Source organism: Garra rufa, chromosome 17 (assembly GCF_049309525.1).
Source record: "Garra rufa chromosome 17, GarRuf1.0, whole genome shotgun sequence".
NCBI lineage: Eukaryota > Metazoa > Chordata > Actinopteri > Cypriniformes > Cyprinidae > Garra > Garra rufa.
Window position 1 is genome coordinate 2,298,648 of NC_133377.1, and position 15,096 is coordinate 2,313,743.

The window sequence follows — 15,096 nt, forward strand, 5'->3', positions numbered from 1 at the left end:
TGGCTAATGGCTATGTCTCGCTCATGAGACAAACCCACATAGCAATGTGCTGCCAATAGCGCTGCTGTTATGTGAAGTCTGAGAAATTGTCTAAAAAAGGTCAATATTGTGTTTGTAGTTAAATATGCAGGCCGCCACTGCTATATTAAATATCAGTTATGTCTACAGTAACAGATTTCTGAGACTCATCGTTGAATGTTATTGCTATTCCATTTATCCAGCTTATTTCTTGAAACCTGAGAGATTGAAGAAATAGTTCACCTAAAAATGAAAACTGTATTATCATTTACTCACCGTCAAGTTGTTCCAAACCTGTATGAGGTACTTTTTTCTGTTGAACATGAAAGAAGATATTTGGAAAAATGCTGGTAAGCAAAAAAATATTAAGGAAGTCAATGGCTTTCGGCCTTTTAAGGGGTCATCTAACCTCTACACTGCCAGTATTTACAAGAGCCAACGTCTAAACTAAACATATCCAGGCTCTAAAACAAAAGTTACCATTTAGCAGACAGTGAATGTTCACTTTTTCCCCTCACAGAGAAATAGAGCATCTGAAACAACAAATATAATGAAAAGTTTGTGCACACAGTTAAGGCCTTTTAAAGTATACTATATTGACTGTAAGCCTGATTGAATACATTCGACATATACACACTACAACTACTTTGTGATGCTCCACTTTCCCTGCAGAGGACAGTAGGCAGTTGTGTCTTTCTGTTTTACAGGATGAAGTAGTTAAGACATTTCAGTCTTTATACTTTTTTAGCTGGGCAAGGAGGTCAGAAGTGCACATCCATTGTTGTTTCTTCCTGTTTTTCTTATGTATTTCAATTATTTGGCTAGAATTTGATACCAAAGGCTGTCTGTTAGTGTTGCCACCTAGTGGACACAATAGTCTAAAAAAACAAAGCAGTTTGGGGTTGGTAAGATTATTTGTATGTTTTTGAAGGAATTTCCTTTTGCTCTCAAAGGCAGCAATTATTCAGCCAACATACAGTAAATATTGGGAAATATTATTACAATTTAAAATAATATTTTAATGTATTTTTTATACATGTTATAATTTATTCCTGTGATGGTAAAGCTGAATTTTCAGCACCCTTTACTAAAGTCTTCAGTGTCACATGGTCCTTCAGAAATCATTTTAATGTTCTGATTTTGTCAGTGTCACATACAGTTGAAGTCAAAAGTTTACATGCACCTTGCAGAATCTCCAAAATGTTAATTCTTTTATTAAAATTAGAGGGATCGTACAAAATGCATGTTATTTTTTCACATCAAAGATGTTTACATATAGTCCACAAGAGGAAATAATAGTTGAATTTATAAAAATGACTCAAAAGTTCAAAAGTTTACATACACTTGATTTTACTTTGTTGTTGTTGCACTAATGCTTCAGAAGGAAAAGTAAAGCATTAAGAGCCAGGGGTGTAAACTTTTGGAATTAGATGTTTACATTTTCCTTATTTTGCCTAAGTATCTTTTTTTTCATATGCCCTTCAGAAGCTACAGAAGATGTTTCCCAGAAAACAAAATAAGTTAAATTTTCCCTGATCTTTAAATTCAGAACGTTTTCACTCCCTGGCTCTTAATGCATAGTTTTTCCTTCTGAGGCAACAGTGAGCATTTGAACCTTGTGGGATAGTTGCACATGAGTCCCTCGGTTGTTCGCAGTGTCAAAAAATGGATCTCAAAATGAAATCATACAGTCATTGTTGGAAAGGGTTCAAATTCACAAAAATGCTGAAAACCAAAAAATTTGTGGGACCTGAAGGATTTTTCTGAAGAACAGTGAGCAGTTTAACTGTTCAGGACAAACAAGGGACTCATGAACAACTATCACTAAACCAAAAAAAAAAAAAAAACACAGCTGTGGATCATTCAAGTAACAACACAGTATTAAGAATCAAGTGTATGTAAACTTTTGAACAGGGTAATTTTTATAAATTCAACTATTATTTTCTCTTGTGGACTATATGTAAACGTCTTTTATGTGAACTATCTTATTCAGGTCAGTATTAAATAAAAAACAACATGCATTTTGTATGATCCACAATTAACCTTTTGCAGATTTTGCAAGGTGTATGTACACTTTTATTATTTGATGATTAGGAAACTGAAAAACAGCATTTGATTTGAAATGTCTTTTGAAAACATTAGAAATGTTTTTACTGTCACTTTTTATTAGTGTGTGTACATCTTACTTACCCCAGTTTGTTAAAGGATTATTTAGTAGAATATAAAAAAAAAAACATAGTGTATTGTGTATTGTATTTTTTTTTTTTTTTTTTGCTTTTAAATGTTATTTAGTCACCAACTTGAAAAGATGTACTATGGTTACAATCATATGACATTTAATTACATGTTTAATAATTTGAATTGATTTAATTTCATATCAATACAGGACTTCTTTAAATGATTTAGATACCTAAATCAAGCCATTCTTATCATCAGTACACCTGTAGAGATTCCCACTGTGAAGGCCTCAACATTGTAAACACTACATGATTCCCTGTAGAAGGCACATTTATTACATTTTATGATTCTTTTCCAGAGAGGCTGCACATGCTGGCTGGACCACCCTGCCATCATTCAAAGTTATTGTGCACAATTGTTGCTCCCCTCCCTAGCGGACAGTTAAAGATTAAGATCCCACCATCTTCCCTCTTCCAGCAAAAATGTTTCCGCATTTTACATCTCCCAATTGCGACTCTGTTCCGCCTGTCATCGTAACAATATTCAGTAAATAACCAAAATGGCAAAGTGCTTTCAGTGATCCCTGAATGTTTCTCATTCCCCATCCTCCTCTTCATCTCTCACGCCCCCTTCTCCATCCTATGTTTTTTTTTCCCTTTCACTTGCTTAAACCCCACACTGTGTCTGTTTCTCTTTTGAGTATGATGGTGGTAAGATTTCATTCCTTTCGCTGTTTACACAGAGCTTTTACAGGCCTTTAAGAGTCAGGGTGAGGCCGGGGCTAGACGTGTTGTCTTACACAACGTGCGCCTCGAACAATACGGTGCATAATCTTCCGAGGGGTGCTGGATTGGGATCTGGGATCTCTTTTGACAGGACTGGTCAAGGGGAATCCCTAGTCCCAACTAAAATGATGTATTGGTGTCACGATAGGTCAAAATAGCTAAAGCCTGTTGAGGAAATTGCACAATTGCAGAAGTTAGTCTGTGAAGAAGCCTGGCATTGATACGCTGGGTTCTTGTAAGCTAAATGGAAGTCAGAACAGCAATTAAAGGACTGGAACAGTAACGTCTGGTGTGGGATACCAGCCTCTCGGGATCTGTATTTGTTCCACTTTCCAGATCCAACTGGCAGTTGGACTTTTGTGCTGGTAACAAACCCACTGTTTTTTCAATTGCATCTATTTAATCTCAAGTGGAGGTCCTGTGAAAGGGCGAGGTTTAAGAGCAGAGAGGGAATGAAAACCTCACCTTCAGGAAATGGAGGAGAGAGCGCAGATTCCAGAAGCTTGGGGAAATGAGATGTTGATCCCACACAGTGGCTCGAAGTTTCCTCTTACCGCCCGACGCGGACAAAAGTGTCAATGATCGGATTCCCAAAATTGAATCTTGTCCACTCGCTCTCTGTGACACACACGTGTGAAAACATGTTTAAATCAAGTTTTGGCACATATGAATGACTAAACCTTTTTCCAGGAAACACTAAAAGGCCAGCTTCAAACGAATGATGTCCGACATGGACCTCCGAAGTTCTTTTGATCACTCTTTTGGTCAATACTGTATATGTGCACAGAGGTGAGAGCAAACTATAATTCATACCAAATGCTCACGCACAGTTCCGCCCCAAACCACAACACCCCCTCACACATACACACGCTCTGAGAAATGGGGCTCACAGTCTGGTGCAATAATCCTTCATACATCAGTTTCTGTCAGATGGGTGAGGTGGAAGGTGTCAGTCAAGTTACCAACGTATAAACCCTTGTGAGCAGAATTAATGTGAACCTGAAGACCTCTGCTTCTTTTGAAGTACATCTGTCATTGTGATTCTGGACTAAATATGTTTATGCTTGAATGTTTCTCTAAGGCCTTTTTCACAACCTAGGCTCATGAAAATACGTGACTCTATACACATTTCTGCAGCACTGTAATTATGTACCTTACTGCATGTTTCGCTGCCGTTTCAAAGTGAAATGTCCAGAGAGTGGCACCAAAACACACTTTCAATACACGATCGTGGGATGTTTTTATTATGTTAGTACAGACACGTATTGCTGCGCTTTTATTACGCTACTTGAAGTACATATTACGGCTGTTCGGAATTTAAATATCTGGTTAGTGTTGCCAAAGGTTAATGCTCTATCATGTTGGAAACTGAAAAAAACAGCTAAAACCAGCCTAGGCTGTTTGGCTGGTTTTAGCTGGTCAACCAGCCTGGGTTTAGCTGGTCATAGCTGGAAGGCAGGCTGGTTTTAGAGGGGTTTTGGCCACTTTTCCAGCCTGGCCTTAGCTGGTCAGGCTGGGAAACCACCAGCTAAAACCAGCCTGACCAGCCTGGCCAGGCTGGGAGACCAGCTAAAACCAGCTACTTCCAGCTTAAACCAGCTAAGACCAGCCAACCAGCCTAGGCTGGTATTAGCTGGTTTTTTCAGCAGGGTATCCCCTACACCAGTGGGGAAAACTCATGCATATGATGCTGTATGTGACGAGAACGTTCAGAAGTATGAGTTTTCAAACCGTGCAGGATCTTAACATTGTTTTGAAGACATAATATAATATTCTGCAATTAATTGTGTGATAATTAAACTTTATTAATTAAAACTCTGTGAGTAAATCACACTTTGTGTGAAAAGGAATACAAGTTGTCTGGGTTTCACTGCCTCTAGTCTTCATTTCAACTGGAAACTGCAGTGATTCATGTATATAGGTACGTTTTTTCAGTTTTGCAGAAATGTGTATATAGGTATTGGTACAGTGTTGTGCTTTGACGAACAGTTGAGCAGCTTGAAAAATCATTCTGTGTGTTCTTGGACTCCAGAAAGTGTTGGTTAAGTAGTAAGATGTGTCAGCATCCTGCAATGTGCAGTTTCCCATATTTTTCTCCCTGGGAATGATGGAAGAGGCTTCAGAACAGTGTATCCCCACCTCAGACAGTGGCTTTGGCTGTGGTTTGTGACCTGTGATGCTAATATAGCTGGCCTTTCATCCCTGTGTCAGAGGAGCAGACCTGTCTCACCGTCTGAGATCCTGCTGTCTGCCACAGAACACCACATCTTTTCATCCCCTTGAGGGGGTTTGACAAAGATTTCCTGGCTCTTATTAAATTATAATCCCCAAACTCTCTCACCCTTCACTCTCATCACAGAGCCTGAATCCTTTTCTCTGCCATCCAGACTGTGAGAGTACGGTGGAGGATTTCCATGTGTCTTGGATACCCATCAGACACAGTGATACAGTGATTGTAAGTAGCCTTTTAACAGACACTTTTATCCATTCCCCTAGCATAGAGCAACTTGAGATTGAAAGAATAGTTCACTCAGAAATGAAAATTCTGTCATTATTCATGTTTTCATGTCTTTCAAAAGCTAGAGAAGTGTCTGTGTTTTTCCAGAATACTTGAGTTGTTTATAGCAGATTGTCCAAGCTTCTCTTTTCCATACAGTGAAAGTAAGTTGTGACCATATATATAATTACAAAATGTAAACCATATTTTTGAGTAAAACATTCCAGGATTTTTCTCCATATAGTGGACTTCAAATGGGATCAACAGGTTGAAGGTCCAAATTGCAGTTTCAATGCAGCTTCAAAGGGCTCTACACGATCCCAGCTGAGGAATAAGGGTCTTATCTGGTGCAATGGGCATTTGTGGTTAAATGATTTTTTTTTTTTTTAAAGAAAATGTCAGATCGTTTCACTAGATAAGACCTTTATTCCTTGGCTGGGATCATGTAGAGCCCTTTGAAACTGCACTAAAGATGCAGTTTAGACTTTCACCCCATTGATCCCCATTGAAGTCCACTATATGGAGAAAAATTCACTTTCAGTGCAAAAGAACAGCATGAACATTCTTGAAAGCATCTCCTTTTGAGTTTCTCAGAAGAAAGTAAATCATACAGGTTTGGAACAATATGAAGATTAGAAAATGATGATGGAACATTTATTTCTTGAGTGAACTCTCCCTTTTAAGGGACTTGCACAAAAGCTTGGTGAATGGTCATGACTTTTAAAGGGATAGTTTGCCCAAAATTGAAAATTGTCATTAATTAGTCACCCTAAAAATGTATTCTTGTAGCTTCATAACGACTGATGTCACATGGACTATTTTGTCGATGATTTTGGTACCTTTCTGGACCTTTAATGTGGAAGGACCCTTGCTGTCCATGGAGGGTCAGAAATCTTAATTTGTGTTTTGAAAATTAAAGAATGTCTTATGGGTTTGGAACGACATGAGGGTGAGCAATAAATTACAGAATTTTCATTTTTGGGTAAACTATCCCTTTAACCCTAAACTTACCACAACGCCACTAGATATCTGCAATGGGTGATGATGGAGGTGTAAAAGCTTGTAATTACTTTTCTATTTGACAATTCAGAGCATCACAAGTCATGATAGCAAGCATTTTAACAGCATTTCAGCAAGGAATCAGAATTTCACTATAGAAATGAACCTCCAGGTCTGGAAGCGATTCTCACTTGCGACAAAGTCTGAATTTTTCCAGCATTGGAGAACAGTGAAACTTTGGATTAAGTGTGATTTCCCTGGTGTATGCCAATTATTTGGAACTCCAGAAGTTCACACCCTCCACAGCTAAAACAAGTCTGAATCCATGTAGGCATTGGCCCTGTTTCCAACATCTAATTGTGCCTCCGTATACTGAGAAAACCTTGTCCTTTGACTGGATGAGCTGAATGAAAAATACTTGGATGATCTGAGGAAAGATTTAAGTACACTACTCATTTATCATACCTAATGCACACTGGAGAAGAGGCGGACTGTGCCTTGTTCTGTAAGAATCCCGGTGTAATTTTAGCTTGACAGAATCCTGGGGCCCCACATCCACATCAGACATAGGTATGTACATGTTATGCATCCAAGGAGTTCACCTACACATGTAGGTCTTGCTCCACTGACGAGTGCCACCCACATGGAAGAGTAGAGTGGGCCATTCGTCATTCGGCCTGAATATATGGCACAGGCAGCGGAGACAAAACACAAGCCAACTGATGACTGGTCTTTGAACACTCTGTCCCGTCTGCTACCACACACTTTAGTGTTTTTTGTCTCCTCTGAGTAGCCATCAATACTTTTCTCCCTCTACTGCTTCTTTCTGTACCACCCAGGGACAATGTGTGTGAATGGTCAGCACGTGGCTGTGTTTAATATGAGAGACGTGAAGAGAAAAAAAGCCTCCTGCATCATCAGACATGTGCTGGGTTTTTTTCTGGTCCAGTTTTTAATATTTTTAAAACAAGATATATTTGTTTGAGAAGCATTTAAAGGGATAGTTCATCCTAAAATGAAAATTCTGTCATTAATTACACACCCTCACGTCATTCCAAACCCGTTCATCTTAGGAACACAAACAAAGATATTTTTGATGAAATCCGAGAGCTTTTTGACCCTGCATAGCCATGTTCAAGGCCCAGAAAGGTAGTAAGGATATTGTTATCGATATCCTTAAAATATATTTTAGGGATATTGATATCGATAAAATAGTCCATGTGACATCAGTGGTTCAACCGTAATGTTATGAAGCTACGAAAATACTTTTTGTGCGCAAAGAAAACTAAAAAATATCGTATCGATGCACATTTACGGGAGTACCACTATGGCTTGGTGCCAGTTGATGACAATTTAACTTGAATTAAGTTTAATTAAGTTTCTTTTTAAGCATAAATCTTAGAATATTTTGTGAGGTTCGTGCTTAAAGGGTTAGTTCACCCAAAAATGAAAATTAGCCCATGATTTACTCACCCTCCAGGCATCCTAGGTGTAAGTGACTTCCTTCTTTCAGAAGAATCCAGTCGGAGTTATATTAAAAACTATCCTGGCACCTCCAAGCTTTAGAATGGCATAGGTATGTGTTTCTCTTCATAAGTTTAAAACAAGTCCAATAAAGTGCATCCATCCATAATAAAATGGCTCTGGGGGGTGAATAAAGGCCTCATGTAGAGAGTTGCTGCGTTTGGGTAAGAAAAATATCCATATTTAAAACATAATAGTCACTTTAATCTAGCTTGCACCAACTAGTCGTACCCAGAAGCAGCTTCCGTTTGTTTATAGAAGCAAATGAAGCGAAGCTTCCTTATTTTAGCAAAGGAAAAACAGCCTCCTCTTGGTTTATTTCAAAATCCTCTGACATTTTCCTTTACAAATCCTCGTTTTGAACATCTAATCCGTAACCATTGTTTTGATCTCTCCACGGCATGTTTGTGTTCGCCATTTCTGCGCAGCGTATTACGTCATCTGCCTAAAGCTGCTTCCGGGTACGACCATTTGGCGCAAGCGAGATTAAAGTGATTCTTAAGTTTTAAATATGGATATTTTTCTTACAAACACGCATCGATTTGCTACAGGAGGCCTTTATTCACCCCCTGGAGCCGTGTGAGGCACTTTTTTATTATGGATGGATGCACTTTATTGGACTTGTTTTGACTGATGAGGAGAAACACTCACCTATGTCATTCTTGGAAGTGCCAGGATCATTTTTAATATAACTCTGATTGGATTCGTCTGAAAGAAGATGCCTGGAGGGTGAGTAAATCATGTGCTAATTTTCATTTTTGTGTAAACTAACCCTTTTAAACAGGTAGAAAAGGAAAGAAAAATAATTACATTTTTGTCTCCTATCTTGCACAGATTTCCCTCTCACAGTATTTTATTTGGTTTAAGGGTGTTTGATATTTGTTACAGTAAATGAGACAAAAATCCTGACAGAGAATTACTGTTGTAGAGAAAAAGCAAGGGAGAAATCAGAGAAAAGGAAAGAGAACTATAAAGTAGAGAGAAGTGGGAAAGAGACTGCCAGCTCAACCTCAAAAAAGACATATAATAGGAAAGAGGAGAGAGATGTTGAGAGAGAAAAGGAAAGGGAGATAGAAAGTGAGAAAGAAAAAGTGGTAAGGGGAAAAACAGAGACTGTTGACAGAGCAGGTGAGGAAGGATGTGAGGATCAGATTGTGTCTGTGTCTGGGGAGAGAGGAGGGTAGACAGACCCAGACAAACTCAGCAGGGATACAGCCAAAGCACAGGTCATGCCAGTCAACTAAACAGTGCTCCCACTCATATTTTTAGTTACAAATCAATGTTTCTTCTTTAAAATTGTGATTTACTATATGGTTATATGTGTATTTATTTGTTTATCATTTATTTATGTGCACATATTTTAGAAATTGGAGAGGAATAGTTTTTAATTACAAAATTCAAGTATCTTTTGAAGTTTTCTATTTGCCTTTTTGTCCAAATTCCGATTTTTTTATTTTTGTCCAAGAGTTTAAAGCTTCATATATGACAAAATGTTGCTTTAAACTAGAATATAAAATACATAAACTGTCAATTCGCAATACACATGCATTATGACTAAACCAGACCAGTCCATTTTGTAAAAACAGACCATAAATCCTATTTTAAATTATTTTTTAAAAACCTAAAATCCTAATTAAGAATATATTTTTTCTTAATTGTTTGTTCACACACAAACTGTACACACATCCAATTCTATTTTTCAAGTATTAGGTCCTTTATGAGCAAAGAAAACTCGTCTGTCCAGGTATCAGTTTTGATTACTGCGCCTTTAAAAGTCTTTTTTCACATTCATGTGGAATAGGAAAGAATGTGAGCGTTTTCCTGTAAGTTAAGCAGTTTTTTAAGCTAACACCTGGATTGTATTTGGAGCTGTCTTAATCAGATATTTCTCCACAATTAACAAAACAAAGTGCCTCTCGGATGGAGACTGGGCTTTGTTCTTATTACTATTTCTTTCTTCACATTCATTTTTCCGTTTCTTAAAGTGTTCAACATCAACATGGTCTCAAATACCCTTCTTTGTTTTCTATCATGATGGATTCAAATACAGAATATTTTAAAAAAAATAAGGAAAAATGTCAATAAATCTTAAACAACAGGTCAATATGTGACAGAGAAAAAAAGAGAGGCATTAGGTTACTCGCCTAAACACATTGACCCTCCACAAGCCTCTAAAGAGATGTGCTCAGCCAGTTAGTCTTAGGGTTATGTTCACAATCCAAAACATAACTGACTGAGCCCTGGAATCAGAACTCAATTGGTCAAATCAAATTATGAAGACACAAAATGAAAAATACTTTAGACAGTGGGCTGATCTAACAAACAGAGTAGTGGAATGCTATCTCCCCTTAAGTATATAGGAAAAAAGGTGTCTACCCTGACCTATCATGACCTATTCCTCCAGAAAAGTACCTATACATCAGGAGTGTTGCAAGGGAGGCAGTGTCTCCTCAAAATATTGGATCAGGAAAATATGTAGTAGAAAAATAAAATAGGAATATTACAATTATAACATTAAAGATTTATTTTTTTACTGGCCTGAATAAGATATTTCACATAAAAGATGATTACAAGAAGTCCACATAAGAAAATAATAGTTGAATTTATAACAATAACCCCTTTCAAAAGTTTACATACACTGGATTTTTAATACTGTGTTGTTACTTGAATGATCCACAGCTGTGTTTTTTGTTTAGTGATAGTTGTTCATGAGTCCCTTGTTTGTCCTGAACAGTTAAACTGCCCGCTGTTCTTCTTGGTTTTCCAGCATTTTTGTGTATTAGAACCTTTTCCAACAATGACTGTATGATTTTGAGATCCATCTTTTCCCACTGAGGACAACTGAAGAACTCATATGCAACTATTACAGAAGGTTCAAACGCTCGCTGATGCTCCAGAAGGAAACACAATACATTAAGAATTTGAAGATCAGGGTAAATTTGACTTATTTTGTCTTCTGGTAAACATGTAACTATCTTCTGTAGCTTCTGAAGGGCAGTACTAAATGAAAAAATATGATATTTAGGCAAAATAAGAAAAATGTACACATCTTTATTCTGTTCAAAAGTTTTCACCCCTGGCTCTTAATGCATCATGTTTCCTTCTGAAGCATCAGTGAGTGTTTAAGCCTTGTGTAATAGTTGCATATGAGTCCCTCAGTTGTCCTCAGTGTGAAAAGATGGACCTCAAAAGCATACAGTCATTGTTGGAAAGGGTTCAAATACACAAAAATGCTGAAAGACCAACAGCCGTGGATCAATCAGACAACAACACAGTATTAAGAATCAAGCGTATGTAAACTTTTGAACGGGTCATTTTTATAAATTCAACTATTATTTTCTCTTTTTGACTATGTAAACGTCTTTTATGTGAAATTTCTTATTAGTACTACATAAAAAATAACGTGCGTTTTGTATGATCCCTCTTATTTTGGTAAAACAATTAACATTTTGTAGATTCTGCAAGGTATATGTAAACTTTTGACTTCAGTATGTTAGTAGTCTGCTGAATTGTTGCCTATGTAATGTTAGCTAATGCATTAGCAATGCCGTTCGTTGTTTATCATGCTAAAGCTTTAAATCTAAAGAGAATGAGCAATAAAAGGTACAACTGAGAGAGGGGACTAAAACATATGTTCAATATGGTCTCGGATGAGGCACCCCAGACACCCTAGTGGCCAATTTCCGATTAAACCTAAACAGAAAGTTTCAAGTTCTCCATAATAACCCAAGCTATAGGAGCACCTGGACTAATGGTCAAGCTGGTGCAACCTAAACACTCTCTCTTCTTGTGCATGCTACATGTGTGTGTCTATACAAGAAAACACGCTGCTGTATTCCCAAGACCGCTAAAGGTATGTGCATCATTCGCACGGCCAAGAAATCGAGACAGCTACAATGAATAGTGTCTGTTATTTACTGTGTCTAAGAGAACATTTCCTCTGGGGGAAGCTAGAGGGAGCTTCATCTGAACTACCTGAGAAAAACATATTCCCACAGTAACCCCATTTGAAGACGTTAAACAGTAGAAGTGCGGGACTTGAATTCACTGTTTATCTGTCAGTTAACTTGACAGGAGTGTTAGCTTTAGGGCCATTGCATAACATCTGTGGGGCCCTCGGCGCAGACTGGAGGCCCGTTGGTGGAAAAAAAGTGAACAAAATGGCAGCATAAACAGCTTAAGTCACACCCCAGCAGGACCCTGACAGCATTTAAATGGATGATTTATTGAACGATTCTGTTAAATGTTGTCACAGCGGGGTTACGGCTGCATATTACCCATTGGCTTTTGAGACCTGCTCTGTAGGTCAATGTGTCTGAGAAATGTTGTCGAAGAGCCAATTTAGCCAAACCTCCATTTTAATATCCACACTGGGCTGAGGTCACGCTGGCCGCTAATATACCATGCAATCAGAGAACGTAAATGTGCAATGTGTTGAAAATGAGCGCCGCGTTCCTAAATGTTTATGCAGCACTGTGTAGTTTCTAAGGTAGCCGATTACATAGGGGGAAAAAAGGAGCGATATAAGATTGGCAGACGGGGAGGCCATTACAGGTTAAGCACCATTCGCGCTCTCCTGAGATTTAACTCGTGCTGAAAAGTTGATTTATGGAATAAAACTCTCAGACCCAATTTCCGTCTCTCGTGCTGACTCCATAAGCATGGTGCCTATCAAACAGACTTGTGCCTGTACTATGCAAACATGCATATGTATATGTTCTTGCAAGCCACACATAGACACGCTTTCATTTATATTAACATGCCTCTGAGTTCATAAAATACATTGTTTTTTTTGTTTTTTGTTTTTTGTTTTTTACCATAATTACGGATGTTTTATTTACAAATGCCTTAAAAATGCAATTCATACATATTCATTTTGATATTTTATTTGAATTTTTTATTAACTTTTATTATTTACTTGTGTGCTTATTTATTTAAATTTTAAAATGTAATCATTATTTTTATTATTATTGTTATATTTCATACACATGCATTATTATTATTGTTGTTGTTGTTGTTGTTTTTATTTATTCTTCACTGTTTATTAATATATTAAAAACAAATATATTTTCATTTTAACATTAATATTTGTCTTATTATTGTTGTTGTTATATTTCATACACATATAATTATAATTATTATTATTATTATTATTATTATTTATCTGAATCAAAAAATAACAGACCTTCACTGCTTATTAATATTTAAAAACAAATACATTTTCATTTTAACATTAATATTCTTTTTTATTGTTGTTTTTTTACCTTTAATTTGTTTGTTTTTAAAATTTGTTTTTATTATTGTTGTTGTTACATTTCATACATTATTATTATTATTATTATTATTATTTATTTGAAAATAACATCACTGCTTATTAATATTTAAAAACGAAAAAAATGTAACATTAATATTTATCTTTTTAATTCTTGTTTTTTACTTATTTATTTATTAGTTTTTTAAGTATTATTATTGTTTTATTTCATACACATATTATTATTATTTATTTGAAAAAATAATACATCTTCACTGCTTATTAATATTTTAAAACAAATACATTTTTATTTTAACATTAATATTTCTCTTTAATTCTTGCTTTTATTTTTATTTTTGTTTGTTTTAAAATTGTTTATTATTAGTTTGAAAAATAACAGGTCTTCTATACTGCTTTTTAATTTTAACATTAACATTTATCTTTTTAATCCTTGTTTTTTACTTTTTAATTTGTTTGTTAAGTTAGTTAGTTGTTAGTATTTAAAAATATATATTATTATTATATTATATTTATTAGTTATATTTATTTATTTGTATTTAAAAAAATATTTGAAAAAATAATATCTTCTTTACTGCTTATTAATATTTAAAAACAAATACATTTTCATTTTAACATTATGTATTATTTTAATTTTTTTTAAATATTATTCATTATTATTATTATTAAGAATAATATTACATATTTAAAAAACTTCACTGCTTATTAATATTTCAAAACTAATTTTAATAATATTAATTTTAACATTTGAATAATAATTTTAACATTTTTGTTTTTTAACAGGCACAAATATATCAGATTTTTTTTTTTTTTAATTAAAATATCCACAAACCACTAGAACAGTGTTTTTTGTTTGTTTTTTGACTTGCGTACTGACATTATCCCAGATGTTTCCAAGAATGTTTCAATCCAAAGAAATAAGCTATTTTAATTAGTGGCTCATCCCCTGTCATTGCATTACCTGCAAATGACATCATACACCCTCGATTTGTGGTTTTATTTTGTAGAAATCATGGAATCACCAAAGATGCTTTAATATGTTATGCATAGGTGACACAGTAGCACAGAGTAAACAGAACATTCATCAGCTGAGGGGATGAAGACAACAACTCCCAGGATTCTACATTCAATCACAGCATCATCAAACTACTCCTCTTTTGAGTTTTAAATATGCTCCCTCTAGTGGTAAAAATTACATACTGTGCCTTTAACTGTGCCATTATATAAGTTATATGAACTTTTTCACCTGAGAGGTCTTACACCGGGCCCTGTGGGCTGTTTGTGGGTTTTAGCGGAGAACCGTAGTGTACATTTCACAACCATCATGGAAAGAGCCATCTGTTTTAAGGTGATGAAAAGTGGGAATAGCTTTCTTTTGAGCTATTTACTTGTGGCTCATTCCGTTTTGGTGTCTTGGTTACCACCTGAGCTGCCATGTTGTTTTTAGAGATTACTGCTAGTAGCTTTTGGCCCCTGCAGTGTTTTGCCTAATTTCCCGCCAGCATGCAGTAAGAGTAAGTGCTATAGCGAAAAGTAATGCGTTATGTGTTTTTTTTTTTTCTGTTTTCGTACAAGGGCCTGTAGGAGAACGTTCCACTTTCTGATTGAGTTTCACAGGTCTGGTTAGACGTGAATTACATGGATATGCTTTTAAAGCTCATTTTGGGTCTTGGCGCATTATTATTCTCTGTTATTTTCTGATTTGGATGCCAACTCACTTTGGGAAAGCCATAAAGTTTGTAATGTCTGGTACGAATGTGTGCTTATTTCTGCTCTTAGAGCAATTTCTGTTTTGAATTTTGGTAGCTGTTACCGTAAATTCTTAT

The 15,096-nt window shown here is 35.9% G+C and overlaps 1 protein-coding gene across 3 annotated transcripts in view; it reads left to right on the forward strand.

Annotated features, from left to right (window-relative positions):
• The window catches only part of col8a2 (collagen, type VIII, alpha 2), a 69,932-nt gene that overhangs the window by 38,557 nt on the left and 16,279 nt on the right, over window positions 1–15,096 (forward strand). Inside the window, exon 2 of one of the 3 annotated variants that reach the window (XM_073822158.1) lies at window positions 5,341–5,436. The exons of the other annotated variants lie outside the window; for them this stretch is intronic. The gene's annotated coding sequence lies outside the window, so the exon portion shown is untranslated. The remainder of the gene's footprint in view (window positions 1–5,340; window positions 5,437–15,096) is intronic. 3 annotated transcript variants of the gene reach the window in all.